Raw genomic sequence first — 24,405 nt, 5'->3', positions numbered from 1 at the left:
ACCGGCTCAAATAATATCTGAAGAATTCACCTGTTTTGGTACCACCAATAGCAGGCAAGCCACTCATTCTCTATATATCAACAACAAAAGTATCATTGGGGGCACTGCTAGCACAAGAAGATCCAACAGGCAAAGAAAGGGATATCTATTACATCAATAGGACTTTGAACGGATACGAACTCAATTATACATTCATTGAAAAGGCTTGCTTAGCAGTGGTGTTTGCTTCTCAAAAGTTCTACCACTATATGCTAGCCCACACAATCAAGTTGATAACAAAAATCATTCATCTCAAGCATCTACTCAGCAAGGCAACTCTCACTGAAAGATTAGCTAAGTGGGTCATGATTCTAAGTAAGTTTGATATTCAGTACACAAAATAACAAGTAATTGCAAATCAACTGGAAAAAGCACCACTGCCAGACCAACACCCACTAAAGGTAGAATTTCCAGATATGGATGTGCTCACTATCACCCCCAAGCAATGAACTCTATACTTTTATTTATCCTATACACAATATGGATTGGGTGTTGGAGTCTTGTTCGTCACTCCAGAGGGGCATACAATTCCAAGATCTTACAGACTGATTTTTCTCTACACCAATAACATTGTTGAATATGAAACCCTGGTAATAGGAATCAAGGTGGTTGTAGAATGGAGAATCACATAATTAAGAGTCTATGGGGATTCTCAATTGGTTATCAACCAAATCAATGATGACTATCAGACAAAAGATGATAAGCTAATGCCTTACAAGAGAATGGTGGATGTCTTCAAAAAGTACTTTGTGCACATCACCTTTGAGAAAATTCCAAGATTGGACAACAGAGTTGCTGATACAATGGCCACTATCGGCTCACTTTTATAAATTCCAGATAAATAGAATCGTTACAAATTCTTGGTGGAGCAATTGTTTTCCCCAACCTATGACAATTCCGCATCCCAAGTCATCTATGCCCTGACCGGTTCGGATTCACCTCTATATGGGAAGATCTATGATTATCTCAAAAAAAATACCCTCCCACCCAACCTATCTTACAACCAAAAATGAAGCTTCATCCGACAAGCCGCCCGCTATACCTTAACCACTGACACACTTTACCGCCGAGGTCTAGATGGTACTCTTCTTCGACGCCTTGGTCGTAACGAATCTGACTTCGCCTTACATGAGCTTCATGAAGGTATCTGTGGTACTCATTCAAGTGGTCCTACTCTCGCCAAGAAACTTCTAAGAATGAGATATTACCGGTCGACAATTGAAAGAGAGTCCTATCAATTTGCTAAGAAATGTCCTAAATGTCAAATTCATGGTAACCTCATACATGCACCAACATAGGAGCTACAACCGTTCACCACATCTTGGCCTTTCTATCAATGGGGACTTGATCTGGTAGGAAATATTCATCCTTCCTCTTCAAATGGGTGTAAGTTCATTATCACCACCACAGAGTACTTCACCAAGTGGACCGAAGCAGTCCCGATGACCACCATAACTAGAAAACATATCTTGTCATTCATCCTCAACTATCTCATTTGCAAATATGGCATTCCCAATTCCATCATCATAGATAACGGACGTCCTTTCAAGAATCAAGATGTGCAAGAGCTATGAGAACGATTCAAAATCCAACATCGCTTTTCCACACCATACTACCCACAGGGGAATAGCCAAGCAGAAGCATCAAACAAAACAATCCTGAAAATCCTCAAGAAAATAGTAAATGATGCTGGCAAGGATTGGAATGTACAACTCAATCTGGCACTTTGGGCCTACAGAATGAGTATCCGCACACCTACAGGGGCTACACCATATTCATTGGTGTATGGTTCAGAAGCAATTCTATCTCTTGAGGTAGAAATCCCATCTCTTCGAGTATCTTTGAAGGGCCTCATACCAGATGAGGAATATCAAGTAAATGTTGGCATTGCACACTCCAATGATAATTGAAGGTGATTGAAGGTGTTGTCATTGATGGCAACCTCACAATCTTATGGCACCGACAGAGTCTACACCAGCAGTGACAATAATGTTTACCGACATCCCAGCTGACAGGAATAAAGTTTTGTTTATTGTATTTAATTGTAATATCTTTTGTAAGCCGACATGACATATTGTAATAGACTCGTATATAAGTATGAGATCTTGTAGATCATTTTGATATACATGATAGATGATAGATATGATGGATATGTAGAGCAAATATTAAGGCAGATTTTGTAGAAGGGTTTATGGTTATTGTATGAGCTTAAACTGGTACTGAACCTGGCATAGAAGATGTTGTTTTGTAGCAGTATATTATATTGGATTCTCATAATCCATTTTGTAAGTCAGTGAGACTTCCTTTTGTATTTGAGTAGTGAGCTCTAGGCAGTTGGCCCTCCTGCATGTGCAGGGACCTCTTGTAAGTAATATCCATTCATTGGCCAGTGAGTGAATATTGTGGGTCACAAATCCCACCAAGGTTTTTCCCACACCGGGTTTCCTCGTTAAACATCTTGTGTTATGGTGTGCTTTCTATATTGTCTTTATTGTTCATATTTATTGCATTAATTCTTGTTTATCGACACATTGTTTTAGAATGCAAAATACTTAATAAGGTCAGAAATTATGTTAACCGGTTAGATACTGATTCACCCCCCCCCCTTTCAGTATCTTTGGGACTATCATCAATCCTAACAATTGGTATCAGAGCCTGGTCCTCTATTTTCAAAAGCCTAGCAACTTAAGGAAGATTCTGACACCGGTACAGATGGAAAACTTGAGAAAGCAATTGGAAACAACTCTTGCAGAATTTGATGCAGAAAAGCTGAAGAATATCAAACTTGAAGATGATTTGAAGACTTTACAGGAATTCATTCAAGGAATTCAGGAGAATCTCACTATTGCTAGAAACAAAAGAAGAGAACTTCATGAGAAGATGCAGAATGATGATGAAAAGGAAACTCTTAATGACCGTGTGAACAAGTTGAGGCAAGAAAACATGACCTTGAGGAATGAAATGCAAGACATGACTATGAGATTTTGTAAAGACATTGAAGACAGAAAGAAGAATGAAGATGACTTGACTAGGAGACTCAATGATGCTGGAAATGAAAATCTAAGACTCAGTCATGAAAATGATATGTTAAAGACAGATCTGATTCACATGGAACATGATAAAAATGAACTTATGAGGCAGAAGGAATTTTTGGAAAATGAGTTGGCTACTGCAAATCAACATAAAGAGAAATACAAGAAAATTTCAGAAGAACTTTATGGTATGCTGAAAAGTCAGAAACCTAATGGAGACACTAATGGACTTGGATTTGAAGTTGGTAAAAGTTCTGGTACTACAAACAATCATGATCACAGTAAACCGGTAAGACAACCTAATCCCTACAAATTTAATGGGAAATGTTTTAATTGTAACAAGTATGGTCATAGAGAAAATCAGTGTAGATCTAGAAACAATCAGAACATTAATGCACCCACCAGTCAATGTTCCAAATGCAACAAAATTGGTCATAATTCAGAAAATTGTAGAATGAATGTAAGATGTTATGTTTGTGGAAGATTTGGGCACTTATCTAATCAATGTAGAACACAAACCGGCATAGGATATCGAAAGGCTATTCAGAAAAACAATGTGACTTGTTATGCTTGTAACAAGATTGGACATATTGCAAAATCCTGTAGAAGCAAGACTTCATCGACAAATAATAAAGGATCCAGTTTGAAAGGCAAAGAGAAGGTTGATGAGGTAAAGAAAGAAATTTCAAGACAATGGATTAGAAAGATAGATCAGAATGTTGATGAGACTATTCCTTCACCGGTAGAACAGAGTATTACTCCATCGACAAGAGACTCTTTATCCAACTGAAAAGTAACCCTTGGGGGTATTGCAAAAAATTGAAAATCATGCAAGTTTACCCTCGGTTGATGGTGAGAAGATGAACTTCTTCCTTACAAGCAGATGTGTTAAGTTTCACTTAACCGAGAGGCATTTATTGTAGTTGTTGAAGGAAAAGACATTATAAATCAGTGTTTTTCCCTCTTTTTCATTCACCGAGCATTCAAACTTTCAAAGAGCATGAAAAAACCCAAGCGAAGGCATCCTTAGCGAGAAGTAAAGAAAGTTCTTTCAAGCATCCAAACCTATCATGCAGATTAAGGTATTTATCAATGGCTTCCTCCTCTGCTCCAAAATTCATTGCAAACCCTACTATTATAGAGGTAGTTAAACGCCTTAGGCCCATTTTCAAGATTATCCCCGAGGTAGCGAAACTGGATGATACCCTAGGTGCTTTTTCAAAAATCCCTAAAGGAGTTGCATATGCAGAAGACCCTAGAATTTACATACATCACCACATTGAGGAATTAGGTTCAAAGGAAAACATGAAAATGTATAAAAATGTTATCTGTGATGAAAGTGGAGTTGTGAAACCCGAACATAAGGTTATAGAGACCTTAGGTTTTATGGAAATCCTTGACATCCCAGAATTTCCTAAGGAAGTAGTAAGGATTGTGCTTAGCAGAGTTCATGGTGAATTCTTTTGGCTAGACTCTATTCATAAAATCACTAAAGAAGCAGTTAGGGTAGTGATTGGCTTACCCTCCACCGGTAGCAGGCCAGATAAAACTAAAAAGGTTCCTAATAACACAGTGATGAATTTAACAGGCGCAACCTATGACAACAGATCCCTAAGAGTGAATGATGTAAAAGATATGAATGTTAGATTCATAAGCATGATCTTAGGATATAAAACCACACATGCAAACCGTCTCAACTTTGTTTCTAGTCTTTGTATTAAAAGTGCATATGATATGGTTAAAAGTGATGCAAAGATAGATATATGTGAGTGGTTAAAAGATGAGTTGATTGATAATCTAAATAAGATCAAAGGAGATAAGAAATGTACTTTCCGTTTTGACAATCTTCTTGTATGTTTAATGTTGTATCTTACAAAAGAGGTTCCCGATATTGGCAAGAAATACTTTGGTTTTGATATACCAGTAGGCAAACAACTGTTAGATATCTTCACCGGTATGGGGACAGATAAGGACAACAATGTCACAGAGTACTTCAAAACATTCAAAGAAAAAATGAAAACAAGAGAAAGATTACCACAAAGCATTGTAGATAAATATGAAAAGGAAATTTGTTTTGTAATTAAGAAAGATGAGATCTAGATGGAGGCAGTTCTTCCTAGAACTATTTGAGTGACGGATAATCTACCACCACCTTCTGTTACTCCACCAGTACAGTTTGACAGTACACTGGCTATTGAGAATGTGGAAACACCACATGAGGACACAAACCCTGAGTCTGAAATTTTGTATACTATGAACATAGACACTTAGGAGGTTAATATTCCAGTTGACAAAGAAAGAATAGAGGAAAAGAAAAATGATGTTGCTACTGAGCAACCAACTGATAATATTGAGATTGGGATTTAGGCAGAAAAAACTAAGCATACAATTGATCCCTTGGTTAGTGGCCTGGTTACTGACAATACTATTGATGCAAGCATTGAGAAACCAACAGAGTCAGAGATACCGGCAACTGAGAATAAAGAGAAACCAACTGAGTCACCGGTAGTGGACAATGCAGAAAAATAGACAGAGAAACTGGTAGTGGATAACACTAAAAAACAATCAGAAATACTGGCTGACAACACTTTGAAACAGGCAGAGACACAAGTAGAGAAATGGGTTGATTCACAGGTACACACAGAGACAGTGCCACCGACAACTACTGAAAATCCTAAACCTTTGCTAGTAGAAATGCAAACACAGATTGACCCTCTAGAGGTCGAGATAAGCAAAGTGATTTCTCCCACTGGAAGCACAAAGATTGTGAAGGTAATTGGCCAGACATCTAATACTTCTATGATAGAATTCAGACCAGCCAATGTGACTAAAGTACTATTGGATTCTATTAAGAAAATTATAGATTGTAATGCATTGGCCTATAAGGCAATAGATGATACAATTCCTATTCTTAAATTGATTGTACCCAAGTGTAATGCAGATAATAAGGATTCTTTGAGTCAGTTAGACACATTGTCTAAATACATCACCAGCAATATACTGACTATAGATCAAATAAATGAAGAAACATTTAAGGAGAAAATGGATAGGGAAAAAGAGAAATTCTTTGGTGAAACAATAAAGAAGTGCATGGAACATATTGACACCCTTTTACCGACACTGAGCACAACCATTATGGAGTTCAAGGAACTGTACAGAGACACTTGTAAGACAAATCTTTTGACAGTGGATATTAATAAGGAAATCAGCAAAGTTCAAAAGGAGATTAATGACATAGCTGATAATATCATCGGTTCATCTGAACCTATATCAGTTATTGAACAGGAAATTACTGGATTTGAGGAAAAATTGGAGAAGTTAGAGAAAGAGAAGGAAAGGTTAAAGGGAAAAGCCAAAGAGATTAAATGCAGACTTAGTCCAAAGTTGGATAACCTCATCTCTCTACGGAAAGAGATCTCCGAGGCACTTATTCAAGGGCAGAAGACACTAGAAGAGAAAATGCATCATCTCACCGGTACTATTCAGAGAACAAAGGCAGCTTTGAAGGATAGCAATAGGTTTACTCAGAGTTTGAACTTGGTCTTAGCAGACTTATTCCATATTGTAACCAACCGGTTACAAGGTTCTAGCTGAAACTGCACTCATTTGACAATTTTGACAACCTTTGTCATTGATGTCAAAGGGGGAGTAGTAGTACAGAGAAAAAAAACTTTCAGAAGAGATCCTCTGCTCAGGGGGAGGACACATTTTTGGTAAGATTTTTGGACTTCAATTTTGGGGACAATTTTGGATTTTTCTCATGAGTGTTGCCATAAATGCCAAAGGGGGAGATTGTTGGCATTGCACACTCCAATGAGAATTAAAGGTGATTGAAGGTGTTTCCATTGATGGCAACCTTGCAATCTTATGGCACCGACAAACTCTACACTAGCAGACAGTTCATCGGAAGTGACAATAATGTTTACCGGCATCCCAGCCAATAGGAATAAAGTTTTGTTTATTGTATTTAATTGTAATGTCTTTTGTAAGCCGACATGGCATATTGTAATAGCCTCATATATAAGTATGAGATCTTGTAGATCATTTTGATATACATGATATAGGATAGATATGATGGATATGTAGAGCGAATATTAAGGCAGATTTTGTAGAAGGGTTTATGGTTATTGTATGAGCTTAAACCGGTACTGAACCTGGCATAGCAGATGTTGTTTTGTAGTAGTACATTATATTGGATTCTCATAATCCATTTTGTAAGTTAGTGAGACTTCCTTTTGTATTTGAGTAGTGAGCTCTAGGCAGTTGGCCTTCCTGCATGTGCAAGCACCTCTTGTAAGTAATATCCATTCATTGGCCAATGAGTGAATATTGTGGGTCACAAATCCCACTGAGGTTTTTCCCACACTGGTTTTCCTCATTAAACATCTTGTGTTATGGTGTGCTTTCTATGTTGTCTTTATTGTTCATATTTACTACATTAATTCTTGTTTACTGGTACATTGTTTTGGAATGCAAAATACTTAATAAGGTCAGAAATTATGTTAACCAGTTAGATACAGATTCACCCCCCCCTCTTAGTATCTTTTGGACTATCATCAATCCTAACAGTAAACATGTTGCAAGAACTAGAGCTTCTTGATAAAAAACAACAATATGCCTATGACCATCTCAAGGCATATCAGCAACGAATGTGCAGAAGGTATAATCACAAAGTTATCCCAAGGGCTTTCAAATTCGGTGATCTCATCCTAAAAGAAAATCCTAGAAATCAGAAAGATTGAGAAAAAAAGGTGAAGTTTGAACCTAACTGGTTGGGACCCTTTGTCATCATATCAGCCTATGGATTAGGAGCATATCAGTTGTCAAATTTAGAAGCGGACATTCTCAACGAACCAACCAACAACATCCATCCAAAGAAGTTCTACACTTGAGTCATTCAATGCACAAATCAAGCAAAAAAGAAAAAAAAGAAAAAAAGTATCAAAAATCATCACTATGGTGAAAACCTGGCAAACAGGCACCTTGTGACACAAAAAAATTAAAAAACTCAAAAAAATACAAAAACAATAAAAAACAAATCAAAAAGTGCAATAAAAACAAGTGGGGAAAACTTGGAAACAGGTGCTATTTGTGAGAGAACAACTCCTCTATCTATTGGTACTTGCATCATATATTTGATCCATCTTGTCTAAGCCCATAGCCATCACCAAACACTTATACACGCATCATTATCCTGGACATACTTAGTGTAGTCATTATCCTTGATTATCTAACCATTTATTCGTATCATATCCCACCATGGCTTGGTGATCAATGTATACATCCACATCAATGAGTGTCCTTAACTAGGGGCAACATTCATCTCACTTTAACATTCAGACAACAAACAAGGATCGCAGCATACTAGGGAAACCATTGTCAAAACTGCTCATCAGACTAGAAAATAGGATCATTATCCAACTGCAATTTCAACGCACACATGATGGATGATTTATTCTGAATTATGATTTGTTTACATTTAGAATGAGGTTTTGACTTTTTGTATCTTGATTTCTGAATCATTAGATCTCCTGAGATACTCAAAGATGCACTGAGCTAGAGAAGCAACGAATGAATCCGATATTTTTCTTTGTGTAACGTCATAAATTGTACGCACTCGCTAAAGCAGTATAATTTAACACCTAGTTTAGCACCCACCTTGGCGCAGTTGCATTTTACATTACATTTCCCCTTTAGCACTTAATTAATCAAATTAATTAGGTCTAAAGGTTCTATTTCATCATTTTCCACATCATAAAGTCGGGCCCTTTCATTAAAGCGTGCCCCTTTCATTTTATTCTTCCAATACACTACTTAATCAAAAACCCTAATTAGGCCCTATTCTGAGCTTGGGGGCTTGATTTCGGGGGTCAAAACATCTTGAAATCACCTGTAACTTCGGGATTCTCTCTAAAATCATCATATCTGACGGCCCTGAAAATTTGGTGAAAAGTTGTCGGGACTGTGGCTCCCGGAGTGCACACGGTCCCAGACATTTTTCTCGAAATTTTAGGAGCGCGATCCAATCATAAAACAAAGCTTAACCCCAAGAAATTGGCAGGATATTCAATCTCTAGGTCGGCCAAAAATTGGAATTGAGACCTAGGGTTTCATACATAAGAGCCCTCTTTCTTCATTTGAAGGGATCGGAATTTTGTTTTCAGGAACCTCATATGTAGCGAAAGAGCAGATCTTTGAAGACTTCAACAACTTTCAACATCCCTCTATCAAGCATTTATCAAATCCATTCATCCATTTAGGGCTTGGAAGACATTGAAGAACAATAGGAGATTACCGACTGAAGATTGGCTTGTACTCCTCCCTTGAGGGTTGGGTATGATTTCATGTTGTTTTCATGTCTTTGCATAAGCTTCAATATCTCATTTATTCATGCTTTAGATCACTTTGCATCTTGATTTAGAGCATTCACATTATCATTAACAAGCAATTAGGGTTTACTCTCTAGGTTGCTCTAGTTTGCTTACTTGCATTTTAGATCTTGCACACACACAAGGTCTGCACACACATTACTTTTACAATACAACTTGGCTATTCGTGGAGGTGGAAATCATCGAAGCGGGGGTTTGACTAAGGCAAAACCCTATATAGCCGCCCAAACACCTTTTTCAGATATAAGTGCAGGTTTCGAGACTCGGACGACGCCGCAGGTTGTAGATCCGAAAAAAGCAGGTCGAGACAGCACCCCACATCAAATTGCAGAGCAGAATACCAGGACAGGGGCATGGGGCACCCTAGTCCTGCTAGGACAGGGGTGCTGGGCGCCCTGGTCCCTGGGACAGAGGCACTAGGTGCCCTGGTCCTCCTGACAGACAGCATTTCAGACAGTTTTCTAGAGTGCAAAACAGTAGTTTCAAGTGCAGTTCCGGGACAGAATCAGGACAGTGGCGCCCGCGCCCCCGTCCTGAACATTTTCAGTCAAACTTTGACTCCGAGTACGCATCTGCATTCCTGTTTTATCCTTGTGTTTACAGCTTTCCATTGTTTAAGTTCAATTCGGCAATCTTGTTGTTAGCTCATACTTGCATTTTAGGGTTAGGAATTGAACTTGCATAATCTTACCTTTCAATTACAACAAAGGAATAGAAACCCTAATAGGTAGCCCGTGGCTCTCTCTTTCACAATGGCATGTGTGGCTTCTCTTGTGTCTTTAGAGGACCCTGTGGTTGATCTTAAATTTGTTACTCACAACCTTACTTCTCCAGCTATTGTAGATGATTCCAGCCTGGTGACATGTTGCGACTTCATAGACTCAGATGAATGGTGCTCGCATATCGTAAGATACTTGACTGATGGTACCTTTCTTGATTCCGCCAATAGGAACACCAGGGCTAGGGTTCGCAAGTTGTTTGCTAGGTATATCATTCTTTCTAATGTTCTTTACCGAAGGGGTTATAATGGTCTTCTCCTTCGCTGTCTTAACAAATCAGAAATCCCTATTGCTCTTGAAGAGGCACATTCAGGTGCCTGTGGGGGGCATTTTGGAGGTAAATCCTTGGTTCAAAGATTACTTCGTATGGGATATTATTGGCAAACTATGCAGTAGGACTCTTTTTCGTTTGTTAAGAAATGTCATCAATGTCAACAACACAATAATTTGATTCATGCTCCTGCCCAAGAACTCCGTTCTCAGGTAGCCTCTTGGCCTTTCTCTGCATGGGGGTTGTATCTCATCGGTAAAATCTCTCCTCCTTCATCTCAAGGACATACTTTCATTATAACCGCGACAGATTACTTTACAAAGTGGGTAGAAGCTGTTCCTCTCCGCTCCACTACAGCTGAAGTGATTTGTCGATTTCTTCTAGAAAACATTATTTCTCGATTTGGGATACCTTCCACTATAATCTCTGATAATGGGACATCATTTAAGAATAAAGACGTGAAGCAATTCCTCGAGAAATATCATATCAAACATCGATTTTCTACACCATACTATCCTTAATCAAATGGTCAAGTCGAATCATCCAATAAAATAATCGAACAAATCCTTCGCAAAACCGTGAATAAGCATGGTAAGGATTGGAGTACTCAGCTAATCTATGCTCTTTGGGCCTACCGAACGAGTGTACGAATTGCCACAGGAACTACTCCTTATAATCTTGTTTATGGTGTTGATGCTATTATGCCTTTAGAATTAGAGATTCCATCACTTAGAGTTTCTCTCAAAGGTATAGTAGATGATGACTCTTACAGAGAACAAAGGCTTCAACAGCTTGAGATGCTTGATGAACAGCGTATAAATGCTCTTGAGCATATTCAAGCGTATCACAAAACTCTACAACGAAACTATAATGATAAGGTTATTCAACGTTCCTTCTCAGTGGGTGACTTAGTGCTCTATGAGAATCAGCACAATGTGAATGCCTTACCTGAAGAAAAGGGAAAATTCAGTCCTAATTGGCTTGGACCGTATATCGTTATTGAAGATTATGGATCAAGTGCTTACAAAATAGTGGATGTAGACGGTACGCCTCTTAAAGACCCTATAAACGCTATGCACTTGCGAAGATACTATGCTTAATGCCTCATTCCTTATCATCCATCTATTTCCTTTCTCACTTCTTCAAAATTGGATAACATGTTAACATATCTTTGATTAGAGCAAATAGAATTAAATGATGTTTTGTTTAATCTATATTGCTTCGTTCCTGACAAGCATGTTTCTTTACTTTATGGTTTGTCTTGAATTCATTTATGTAAATTGAAAAAGATTTACATTTTTCATTATGTTGACATATTATACAATGTTTTTATGTGTTAAGTTGAATCATGTCATGTTGTGTTTAAACTCAAATTAAATCACATTGGTTATATGATTCGTAGGCTTAATACATACTTTCTTCCCTATCATCAATGTAGTACTTGATCAAATATTTTAATTAAGTCACACATGTATCAATTTAATCATGGAGCATTGAGAAATCAATCACATTGAAATTAAATTCGGAACATACATGTACATCTACCAAATGTATTAACTTTAATCACAATACACATTGTTTAGGCATTAAAGATAACACGTTTGAAACAAAGAAGCATGTATATATATATATATATGTGGATCAATATACAAAGGTAGGTCACTACACATCCAAAATGTGACCTACCCTACATCATAAGATCATCTCCTATCCCTAGGGCTGGTGGCTGGAGAGTGACGACTAGATGCTCCCTCCTGATCCGACCATGCAGGTGGACCCATGGGGGTATACTGTGATATAGATCGTGAATGGCTCCGAGAGGAACTCCTACGATCCCTATCCATAAGGATAGCGCGATACGAGGTAGCCTCATCCTGAGCTGCTGCTAGATCACGCTGTGCTCGCTGAAGGTCCTCTGATAGAGCCCGCTCTCTCTCCCTCCATATCTCTACCTGTACTCGAAATGGGGAAAACAAATCATCATGCCGACCCACGTTCCCTTGAGGTCTATAAGCAACCTATGAGGAACTAGGGATCTGTGCTGTCGTAGAGATATCTGTCACTGCTTGCTGGATCAAGGAGCACCACTCCTGCACATTAGCTGTAGCAGTAGAACAGATTTTGTGTTAGTACCATTTTATATCATCAAAACATCAATCAATCAATATAAACCTACTATACTTGGATCTCCCTCACGCCAGTAGGGATCGTGATATGGTAGCATCTGTGACTAGGAACTACTAGGCTCCCCACGCTCGAACGATCTATGCGCGATAGGTGCAGGTCTTCGTAGCGCCTCGTGTTCCCCCTTTTGGGGAATAACGGGAGGATCTAAGGCTACGGTATCATCCCCTGAATGGTGAGGAGCTGCATCTGACTCCTCCTCATCATCTCTATCCTCATCATCATCTCTCTCCTCCTCATCGTCATCCTCGTCCTCCTCCTCCTTGGCACTAGGCTGATCTCCTATAGGCGGATCAGGACCTCCTGCCTCCTCATGACCCTCTCCCTCCTCTGGCTCCTCCGATCTGGATCCCTGATCCTCATCTCGATCTCCATGCCTCCATGGACCTGGATGGCCTGTCGGGTGATCTGATGGAAAGATAGGCCCTGGGTATGATCTCATAAACCAGGAATGATACCTGCGCTGTGCCCCGGGGTCTGCAGCATAATCAGTGACCACATCCTGATCGGACCCCTCTATATCTGTGATCTTGATATCGTCTATCGTCGGTCTTGCTACTGCTCTGGGTATGGGAAGGACTCGTGAGTGTCGAGTATAGATGGGCACATCGGCTGGGACACACTGCTCTAGCCCGAACTGCCTCCGTACTCGGTCAAAGTAGAATGGGACTATGATGTGTGGATATCGTCCTCTCAGTAGGCGGTTCCTCTGTAGGCATGCTAACTGTCTCTCCATCCCATCCCATCGGTGCATCCGCAGATATGGTCTCCACACGGTCACCTCGGCTGTCAATCTGTCAACTGTCACTCTCCAATACAATAGATCTCCAAATCTCCACTCACTGGTAAGTGGATAAGCAAATACCCTAGGTCGCTCGCTAGCCGTACTCATCGGATAGCCGACAGGCCTGGTGCATGTAAAGTGCTCAAATATCCACACCTGCAGAAGTGTGCATGTCATCAAGCTACAACCCTGTCCGAAAACATACTCCTCGAGGTCGTGATAGAGATGTGCAAGCATACTCCGACCCCAGGCATATACTCTCCTGTGTCTCTCCATAGCCCTGATGCACCACGTGAGACCCCCATGCATGTGTGTACCTCGCCCATTAGGGCAGACAGCTAGTGGAATGATGGCTATCATAAGACGTCTCATGAGGGGCACCTCTCTTGTAGGATGTAAGAGCCAGCTAACCATGATATGACCTCTCGTCTCGCTCGGCATGACTCTCCCTATGCAATATACCTGCTCCCTCTGATGATCCTCTACTGACCGATCGGTCGCATATGTCACGGTAGCTCCTCTGATCGGTAGGCGAAGAATGCGCTACACATCCTCAAGTGTCACCGTCATCTCCCCTACTGGAAGCTGGAACGTGCATGTGTCAGGATCCCACCGTTCCATGAGTGCCATCAGCATCGTGGGATGAAATCAGATGGCCGGCATAAGAATCATAGACCACAAACCTACTATCGGCAATGTGTCTCTCTCTGCCTGAGTGAGTCGAGGAATCTGATCTCGCAAACTGCGAAGAATCTGTCCCGCCGTGTGCTCTCTCATATACGGGAGACCCTGCATCACAAAAACATAACTATAATCAGTACTCAATCATCAAAAATCATTTATGCAAAACTGTAGAACATCGTATGCTAACCCTGGCATCTCTCGCCAAGTCCTGATTGGGACCATGGCGCCCTGTCAGGGACCATGGCACCCTGAAGGGACCATGGCGCCCTGTGTGGGACCCACGGTCGGGTTCCAGGGCCCGCAAACGATCACAGAAAGTCAAATGCAGAAAATCAAAAGTCAACATTCAGTCAACTCACCTCGTCTAGTGGCTCGTCGTCGATCACGGCCTGTCGCATGATCTCAATCCTCGTGGGACGCTCCGGTCGTCGTGAAGGCATGATGATGGCTATGTGGGCTCCACTGCAATGAACAATACTCAGAATCAACAAAGTGACAAATGCAAATGTCACTTTCAAAGGTATATACTTTCATTTCTTTTACATTTACTTTCAAAACCCTAATTTTCCTCTATCACTCATTTCATCATAACTTGAGTTTGGGAGATGCGATTTTCAAACCGTTTGTCGCGTAGGAATCGTATTTTCGCTCCCATACTCTCAGGATGTTCCAAAAAGTGCTCTGATGAAGCCTTTTCAGTGAACATCCCTCATCAATACTCTCTTACACAATTTGTCGTAAGTAAACATGCTACCCTGTTTCACCTCCCTAATAAGCAAGTCGAAACAGGGGGGGCATATAGCTACTCACAAATTTCATCACCTTCCTTAGTAAGCATTAGGTGATTTTGTGATCTAACGTGTGTTTTGTAGGGTGCAGTTCCTAACTGTGTACTGCAGATACCGTTGGGGGCTTCGTCTGACAACTTATGGATATATCCTTTTTCAAATGATGTTTACTTTCTGTACTTTAGCTTGCATATGCACGTAGTACTCATATGACCGCTAAAGTGGGGGCTAAATGTAACGTCATAAATTGTACGCACTCGCTAAAGCAGTACAATTTAACACCTAGTTTAGCACCCGCCTTGGCGCAGTTGCATTTTACATTACATTTCCCCTTTAGCACTTAATTAATCAAATTAATTAGGTCTAAAGGTTCTATTTCATCATTTTCCACATCATAAAGTCGGGCCCTTTCATTAAAGCGTGCCCCTTTCATTTTATTCTTCCAATACACTACTTAATCAAAAACCCTAATTAGGCCCTATTCTGAGCTTGGGGGCTTGATTTCGGGGGTCAAAACATCTCGAAATCACCTGTAACTTCGGGATTCTCTCTAAAATCATCATATCTGACGGCCCTGAAAATTTGGTGAAAAGTTGTTGGGACCGTGGCGCCCGGAGTGCACACGGTCCCGGACATTTTTCTCGAAATTTTAGGAGCACGATCCAATCATAAAACAAAGCTTAACCCCAAGAAATTGGCGGGATATTCAATCTCTAAGTCGGCCAAAAATTGGAATTGAGACCTAGGGTTTCATACATAAGAGCCCTCTTTCTTCATTTGAAGGGATCGGAATTTTGTTTTTAGGAACCTCATATGCAGCAAAAGAGCAGATCTTTGAAGACTTCAACAACTTTCAACATCCCTCTATCAAGCATTTATCAAATCCATTCATCCATTTAGGGCTTGGAAGACATTGAAGAACAATAGGAGATTACCGACTGAAGATTGGCTTGTACTCCTCCCTTGAGGGTTGGGTATGATTTCATGTTGTTTTCATGTCTTTGCATAAGCTTCAATATCTCATTTATTCATGCTTTAGATCACTTTGCATCTTGATTTAGAGCATTCACATTATCATTAACAAGCAATTAGGGTTTACTCTCTAGGTTGCTCTAGTTTGCTTACTTGCATTTTAGATCTTGCACACACACAAGGTCTACACACACATTACTTTTACAATACAACTTGGCTATTCGTGGAGGTGGAAATCACCGAAGCGGGGGTTTGACTAAGGCAAAACCCTATATAGCCACCCAAACACCTTTTTCAGATATAAGTGCAGGTTTCGAGACTTGGACGACGCCGCAGGTTGCAGATCTGGAAAAAGCAGGTCGAGACAGCACCCCACATCAAATTGCAGAGCAGAATACCAGGACAGGGGCGTGGGGTGCCCTGGTCCTACCAGGACAGGGGCGCTAGGCGCCCTGGTCCCTAGGACAGAGGCGCTGGGCGCCCTGGTCCTCCTGACAGACAGCATTTCAGACAGTTTTCCAGAGTGCAAAACAGCAGTTTCAGGTGCAGTTCTAGGACAGAATCAGGACAGTGGCGCCCGCACCCCCGTCCCGAACATTTTCAATCAAAATTTAACTCCGGGTACGCATCTGCATTCCTGTTTTATCCTTGTATTTACAACTTTTCATTGTTTAAGTTCAATTCGGCAATCTTGTTGTTAGCTCATACTTGCATTTTAGGGTTAGGAATTGAACTTGCATAATCTTACCTTTCAATTACAACAAAGGAATAGAAACCCTAATAGGTAGCCCGTGGCTCTCTCTTTCACAAAAAGAAGTAGCCAATTGTGTGATACCTCTAGGCTCTTTCGTATTCCGTAATGTGTGTCAAAAGGTAGGATTAGGGCATGATAACCTAGTCTCGCTTTTTCCCCCACACACTTTGGTTTTCTATCTGTGAGGTGATCATTCGTATGGTGCAAATTTGTCTCGAGACATGATTGGAAACATATCATTGAAGATATTTTCCATTTTGCACATAAAAAAGGTTAACTCTTGTCTATTTTATGCAAGCAACACTCAGGTCATCTTGGTTCAATTATACCTCGACGTTTGTGTCATCTTGCAATATCAAAAATCCATGTAAGTTATACTTAGGTCATTATGGTTCAATTATACCATGATGATTTTATTAACTTTCAACATATCAAAAGCTCAATGATGAATAAAAGAGCATAACATGTGACTAAACAGGAATGACAATGACAAAATTAAAGTGATCTTTTAGTTGCATACAATTACATTTAGTTGCATATCATCTTAAACTTGCATTAAGTTGCATATCATTTTAATCTTGCATTAGTATTGTTTCATTATCATTATCATACATCTCATTTTCAAGATACATTTCATATCATTATCATTGTCATACATCTCATTTTCAAGATACATCTCATATCATTTGTTGGCCATTCGGAGGAATTGATTATGTGTTGCATTGATGTTTTGTCATTGATGTCAACACTAGTTGTTTGGGATGCTTTACCGACACCCTTCTGGTCTTGGTAGGATGTTTAGTTTCTAGTTGGATTTGATCTAGTATGATCCGGTATGCTCTGGTATGTTTGGGTTATGTAATTAGCTTATTCATGCTACTCGTGTTCATGATCAGTCAGTTGGTTTTGTTCTGGTGATTGGATGCTATCTTGTTTGCTAGAAAGATTGGTTTTTGGTTCCGGCGAGGGTTTCACTGACAGAGATTTGATGAAGATCTTTGATGAATTGCATAAGTGGTGTTGGTGTGGCTTCTGGTGGAGTTTCAGGATGTTGATGGTGATCGTTTTTGAGACTTTGTTGATTGGGATTGTTGCTCTGGCGTGTATGGACCTATATTGGGTCCCAGTGTATCTAGGTTACGGACCAGCTTAATGTAACATGTCGATTGGACCTCTCGATGTTTTTTGGGATGTCTTATGGGTTGGATATTATTTGTTTCTGACATGTTTAGTAATTATGTAATTGTTTTATTGTCTGGTGGCCGACCTGATTGTTTATGGTTGAGGGTTTGTATATATATGATGTAAGATCTCATTGTAGGTCATCATGGTATGGTATATGGATATGTAAGGAGCGAATAATATAATAATCATTCAGGCAGAGGATTTGGTCGATCATTGGTGATCGAGTTGGATTTATGTAAGAGGATTTAGTCCTCAAGTATTGAGCTTAACCGGAACTGTATTCAGGCATAGGAGATGTTATCTTTGCAGTTCATTCGTTTCTCTGGATTGTAGTCTAGATTTCTATGTAGTCAGTGAGACTCGTTTTTTGATGAGCAGTGTGCTCTAGGTTGTTGGCCTTCCTGCAAGTGCAGGCCCCTCAATTGTAATTCACATATTTAATGCAAAAGTATTATCTGACTGTGGGTAGGCTTCCCACCGTGGTTTTTCCCTTTACCGGGTTTTCCACGTATAAATCTTGGTGTCATGTGGATGGTATTTATTCTTTGATTATTGCTTATTCTTAATTTGTTTATCTATTTGGTTTATGCATTCCGGTATTGATCTTTTGGGTTTCAATATTAAAGTTTAAATTGCTTAAGGTTCTGGTAGTCTGGTGACAACCGATTCACCCCCCCTCTCAGTTGTCTTCCGGTTATTTGAACTGTCTAACAATTGGTATCAGAGCTCTGGTCCTCTCTGCAAAAAGCTTAACTACTTGAGGAATATCCTATGACGACTAACAATTCAAGTTGATCTAGTTCATCTTGAGCTATCTTTCAGAGAGATGTTCCTAGGCTTGATGGAACAAATTATATAGTATGAAAGATTTGGATGGAGACTCATCTAAGATGTCTCAGTAAGGAGATTTGGGAGATCACATAGAATGGTGTTACACCTTATAATCCAACATCTGGCAATCCTCCTCCGAAAAAAATGGATAAGGAGCTTGAGAATGATTGTAGAGAAAGAGAAGCCCTCTTGTGTTCACTTTCTGATCAACAAGTAATGGGATTAACTGACAAATCATCTGCAAAGGCTATATGGGACAAGTTGTAGGCTCTTAACAAAGGTGACCCTACTGTGAAGATTTCTAAACTTGATGGTTACCGAGTGAGATATGAAAACTTAAAAATGGAAGAAGATGAAAGGATTACTGCATTCATGGAAAGGGTAAATGAGATTGTTATGGGAATTCAATGTTGTGGTGGAACTTTGAGTGAAGACGAGATAGTTTCTAAAGTTCTGAGAGCTTCACCACTAGCTTACAAGATGAAGGTTACTGCAATTAATGAATTGAAAACAATGGCTAATGCTTTTGTCAATAGAGATACCTTGGTTGGGAAATTATCTGCTTTTGAGCTTGAAAAATTTGGACCTTCTGGAGCTATGAAGTCTGAACTTTCTTTTCATGCATCTGCATCATCAATCAACAAGGAAGATGGGAAAGCTTTATATGTAAAGGAATTGGATTATATGAAGAGAGAAGATGAAGAATTTGAGAAACTTGAAGTCTTATTTTCTAGAAGAGTACCTAAAGAACCGGTAGGAAGTAAGTATGAAGGAAAAGCACCTTTTAAATGTTTTGCATGTAATAAGATTGTTCATTTTGCATCTAGATGTCTTGAAAGGAATTCAAGATTTGAAGAGAAAGCTAGAAGATCTTTTAATCCTAACCCTGGATATCAGAACAAGTATAAGTACAGAAAAAACAGAGATAAATCATGCTACATAGCGGATGAGGAAGGTGTGACTAATTCTGATGATGAACCGACATAAGACTCTACTAGTGGTTCCGACAATGGAAAGGAATGGGTGTTCTTGGCTATCAAGGAGGATGTTCCAGCACTGGAAGAGAATGTACCTGAAGAGAAGGCACTTGCTGCTAAAATTGAAGATAAGGATGAATAGGTAATTGACAGTGGATGTTCACATCATATGACTGGAGATAAAAGGAAGTTTCTATCTTTGCAAGAATTTGATGGCGGTCTAGTTAGATTTGGAGATGACAAAGCATGTATGATCAAGAGAAAAGGAACTATATCATTGGATGCTAAGCACAATACTGATAATGTTTATTATGTTGAAGATTTAAAGCATAATCTTTTGATTGTAGGACAATTGTGGATAAGGGATTTCAATTATAGTTCAAGGATGAAAAAAAAAAATCATTAATAGATCTGGTTTGGAGATTGCAACCAGTACATAGACAAAAGGTAATATATTTTATTTGAATTCCGGTGAGAAGACATGTTTGATTGGACAAATTGATGAGAGTTGGCTATGGCATAAAAGGCTATGTCATGTGAATTTTGATTGCATTGTAAAGATTAGTTCAACTAAGGCAGATAGAGATATACCTAAAATTGTGAAGCCCTATAATCTGGTATGTAAAGAATGTCAAATGGGAAAATAGGTCAGAAACTCTTTTAAGAGTATACAAAATACATCTAATGATGTTCTTGATCTTATTCATATTGATTTGTGTGGACCTGCAAGAGTTAAAAGTTTTCAAGGTGATAGATATTTTATGCTAATCATTAATGATTATTCTAGAATGATGTGGGTTACTTTTCTAAGGGAGAAATCTAGGGCTTTTGAAAAGTTTAAAATATTTAAAGGTAAATTTGAGACTGAGATAGGATTGAAGATTAAATTTTTAAGGTCAGATCATGGTGGAAAATTCACATCCAGTGAGTTTACTAACTTTTGTGAGAAGCCTGGTATAAGGAGACAATTTTCTGCTCCCCGGACACCTTGGCATAATGGAGTTGTGGAAAGGAAGAACAGAACTATCTTGGATGATGCTAGAACAATGACGATGGAATCTAGTCTACCACATATCTACTGGAGAGAAGCAGTGAGCACAATGGTTTATACATTCAAAAGAGTACATATCAAAGGAGAAATCGGTAAGACACCTTATGAATTATGGTTTGGCAATACACCTACAGTTAAGTATTTCAGAATTTTTGGTAGTAAATGTTATATCAAGAGAGATGATATCATTGGAAAATTTGATCCTAGATGTGATGAAGGAATTTTTCTTGGTTATTCTAATGAAAGAAAAGCATATAGATGTTATAACAAGAGATTAAAAAGAATTGTGGAGAGTGCTAGTGTCAAGGTGATGAGCTGAATAGAAGTCAAATGAGAGTTTATAAGAAAGAACCGGTAGTGGAAATGATTATATCTAAACCGGTAGCACCTCTAATGGAATAGAATGTTGAGCTAGTTGCTCTAGCAGTATCAGAAAATTCAACAGTAACTGAAGAACCGGGAAGAGGAACAGAGAGTCAAAAGACTCCTAGGTATGTGAGATTGAATCATTCAGAAGATCAGATCATTGGGGATAAGAACAATGGAGTGATGACAAGAAGAAGACTGGAAACTAATGAGGTATGTTTAATTTCTCAAGTTGAATCGGTATCAGTAATTGAAGCATGTAAAGACGAATGTTGGATAAAAGCTATGGAAGAAGAATTAGATCAGATTGAGAAGAATAACGCATGGACTTTAGTTCCTTGGCCTAAAAATAAGAATGTTATTGGAACTAAATGGGTTTTTAGGAATAAATTGAATAAATATGGACAAGTTGTAAGGAATAAAGCTAGATTGGTTTGTAAAGGATATTCTCAGAAGGAAGGGATTGATTATGGTGAAAATTTTGCACTTGTAACTAGGATTGAAGCTGTAAGATTATTTCTTCCCTATGCTTCACATAAAAACTACAAGGTTTATCAAATGGATGTCAAGTGTGCATTTTTGAATGGGGATCTTGATGAGGAAGTTTATATTGAGAAACCTGATGGTTTTTCACTTTCAAATGATAAAAGTATGGTTTGCAGGTTAAGGAAAGTTGTATATGGATTGAAACAAGCACCTAGAGCTTGGTATGCAAGGTTAGATAAATATCTTTTGAAGCTTGGTTTCACTAAAGGTAATGCTGATAGTAATATATATTATAAGTCACTGATGGTGATATACTGATTATTGAAGTATTTGTTGATGACATCATTTTTGGAGGTGAAGATAAGTTGTGCATGGAATTTTCTAAGAATATGGAGAAAGAATTTGAAATGTCTATGATTCGGGAAATGAAATTTTTCTTATGTTTGCAGATTACTTAGACTGATAAAGGTATTTTCATCTGTCAAACTAAGTATGCTAGGGAATTATTGAAGAAATTTGGTATGGTAGATTCTAAACTAGTAAGTACTCATATGGTTACAAGTGATAAATTGACAAGGAAAGATGTTTCTGCACCGGTAAATCCTACAAGATACAAATCTATGATTGGAAGTTTGCTATATTTAACTCAGACTAGGCCTGACATAATGAAATTTGTTTGTATTGCATCTAGATTTCAGAGTGATCCTAGAGAAAATCATGAGAGTGTGGTGAAAAGAATTTTTAGATACTTACAAGGCACATCTGAATATGGTTTGTGGTACCCTAAGGATGATGACTTTACTTAATGTGCATATACAGATGCAAATTAGGATGGTGATGTGATGACCGGAAAAGTACTTCTGGTGGAGCTTTCTTTCTTGGAAAAAAGTTTGTTTCATGGATCAACAAGAAACAATCATGTACTTCTTTATCTACTATTGAAGCTAAGTATGTTATTGCTGCTACTAACTGTACATAGGTTATATGGATGAAACAAATGTTGAAGGATATTAAAGTGCATTGCATTGGACTGGTAGTTATTTAGTGTGATAACTTTGTTATTCACTGTGATAACTTTGTTGCTATTGACATATCAAAGAATCCGTCATTTCACTCTAAGACAAAGCACATATCTATCAAGTATAACTTTTTGAAGGAGAAGGTGGAAAAAAATGAAGTTAAACTGGTTTATGTGAACACTAAAGAACAAATTGCAGATATTTTTACTAAACCTTTTCCTAAAGAATCATTTGAGTACCTAAGAGATAGATTAGGGGTTTCTTCCCCTTTGATAGAGAACTGATTGATGTTATTTGACATCAGTCCAGTATGTATTATCTGAGGTATTATTCATTATGGCATTGATGTGGGGATGCTACTGCTCAGGGGGAGTAGTTAGCCTTGTGTTTCGGTGGTTTTTATTTTTTGCTTTGATACTTTTGTCAAATTTATGGCATTGATGTCAAAGGGGGAGAGATATATGTGAAAAATAGAGCTTTACAGAAGATATATGTGAAAAAAATATCTTTATAGAGATATCATTCACAGGGGGAGTTTGGTCTTTGTTTCAAAACTTCATTGTGAAATATTTATGTGGGAGATTGTTGGTTGTCTTCCATTGGGGGAGACTTGTTTGGCATTCCTTAGCACTGGGATGCTTTTCACATCTAGTGTTGTCGTCAATGCCAAAGGGGGAGATTGTTGGCCATTTGGAGGAATTGATTATGTGTTGCATTGATGTTTTTTCATTGATGTCAACACTACCTATTTGGGATGCTTTATCGACACCCTTTTGGTCTCGGTAGGATGTTTGGTTTCTAGTTGGATTTGATCCAGTATGATCCGGTATGCTTCAATATGTTTGGGTTATGAAATTGGATTATTCATGCTACTCATGTTCATGATCAGTTAGTTGGTATTTTTTTGGTGATCAAATACTATCTTGTTTGCTAGAAAGCGTGGTTTGTGGTTCCAGCAAGGGTTTCACCGGCAGAGCTTTGATGAAGATCTTTGATGAATTGCATAAGTGGTGTTGGTGTGGCTTCTGGTGGAGTTTCAGGATGTTGATGGTGATCGTGTTCGAGACTTGGTTGATTGGGATTGATTTTTTGGTGTGTATGGACCTATATTGGGTCCCAATGTATCTAGGTTATGGACCGACTTAATGTGACATGTGGATTCGACCTCTCGATGTGTTTTCGGGATGTCTTATGGGTTGGATATTATTTGTTTGGTCTCAGGCCGACATGTTTTGTAATTTAGTAATAGTTTTATTGTCTGGTGCCTGAATTAATTGTTTATGGTCAAGGGTTTGTATATATATGATGTAAGCTCTCATTGTAGATCGTCATGGTATGGGATATGGATATGTAAGGAGCGAATAATGTCATAATCATTCAGGCTGAGGATTTGGTCGATCATTAGTGATTGAGTTGGGTTTATGTAAGAGGATTTAGTCCTCTGGTATTGAGCTTAACCAGAAATGTATTCAGGCATAGGAGATGCTATCTTTGCAGTTCATTTATTTCTCTGGATTGTAGTATGGATTTCTATGTAGTCAGCGAGACTCCTTTTGTGATGAGCAGTGCGCTCTAGGATATTGGCCTTCCTGCAAGTTCATGCCCCTCAATTTTAATTCACGTACTTACTGTAGAAGTATTATCTAACTGTGGGTAGGCTTCCCACCGCGGTTTTTCCCTTTACCGGGTTTTCCATGTATAAATCTTGGTGTCATGTGGATGGTATTTATTCTTTGATTATTGCTTATTCTTAATTGGTTTATCTATTAGGTTTATGCATTCCGATATTGATCTTTTGGGTTTTGATATTAAAG

Source organism: Cryptomeria japonica, chromosome 9 (assembly GCF_030272615.1).
Source record: "Cryptomeria japonica chromosome 9, Sugi_1.0, whole genome shotgun sequence".
Lineage (NCBI taxonomy): Eukaryota > Viridiplantae > Streptophyta > Pinopsida > Cupressales > Cupressaceae > Cryptomeria > Cryptomeria japonica.
This window is presented reverse-complemented; position numbering follows the sequence as displayed.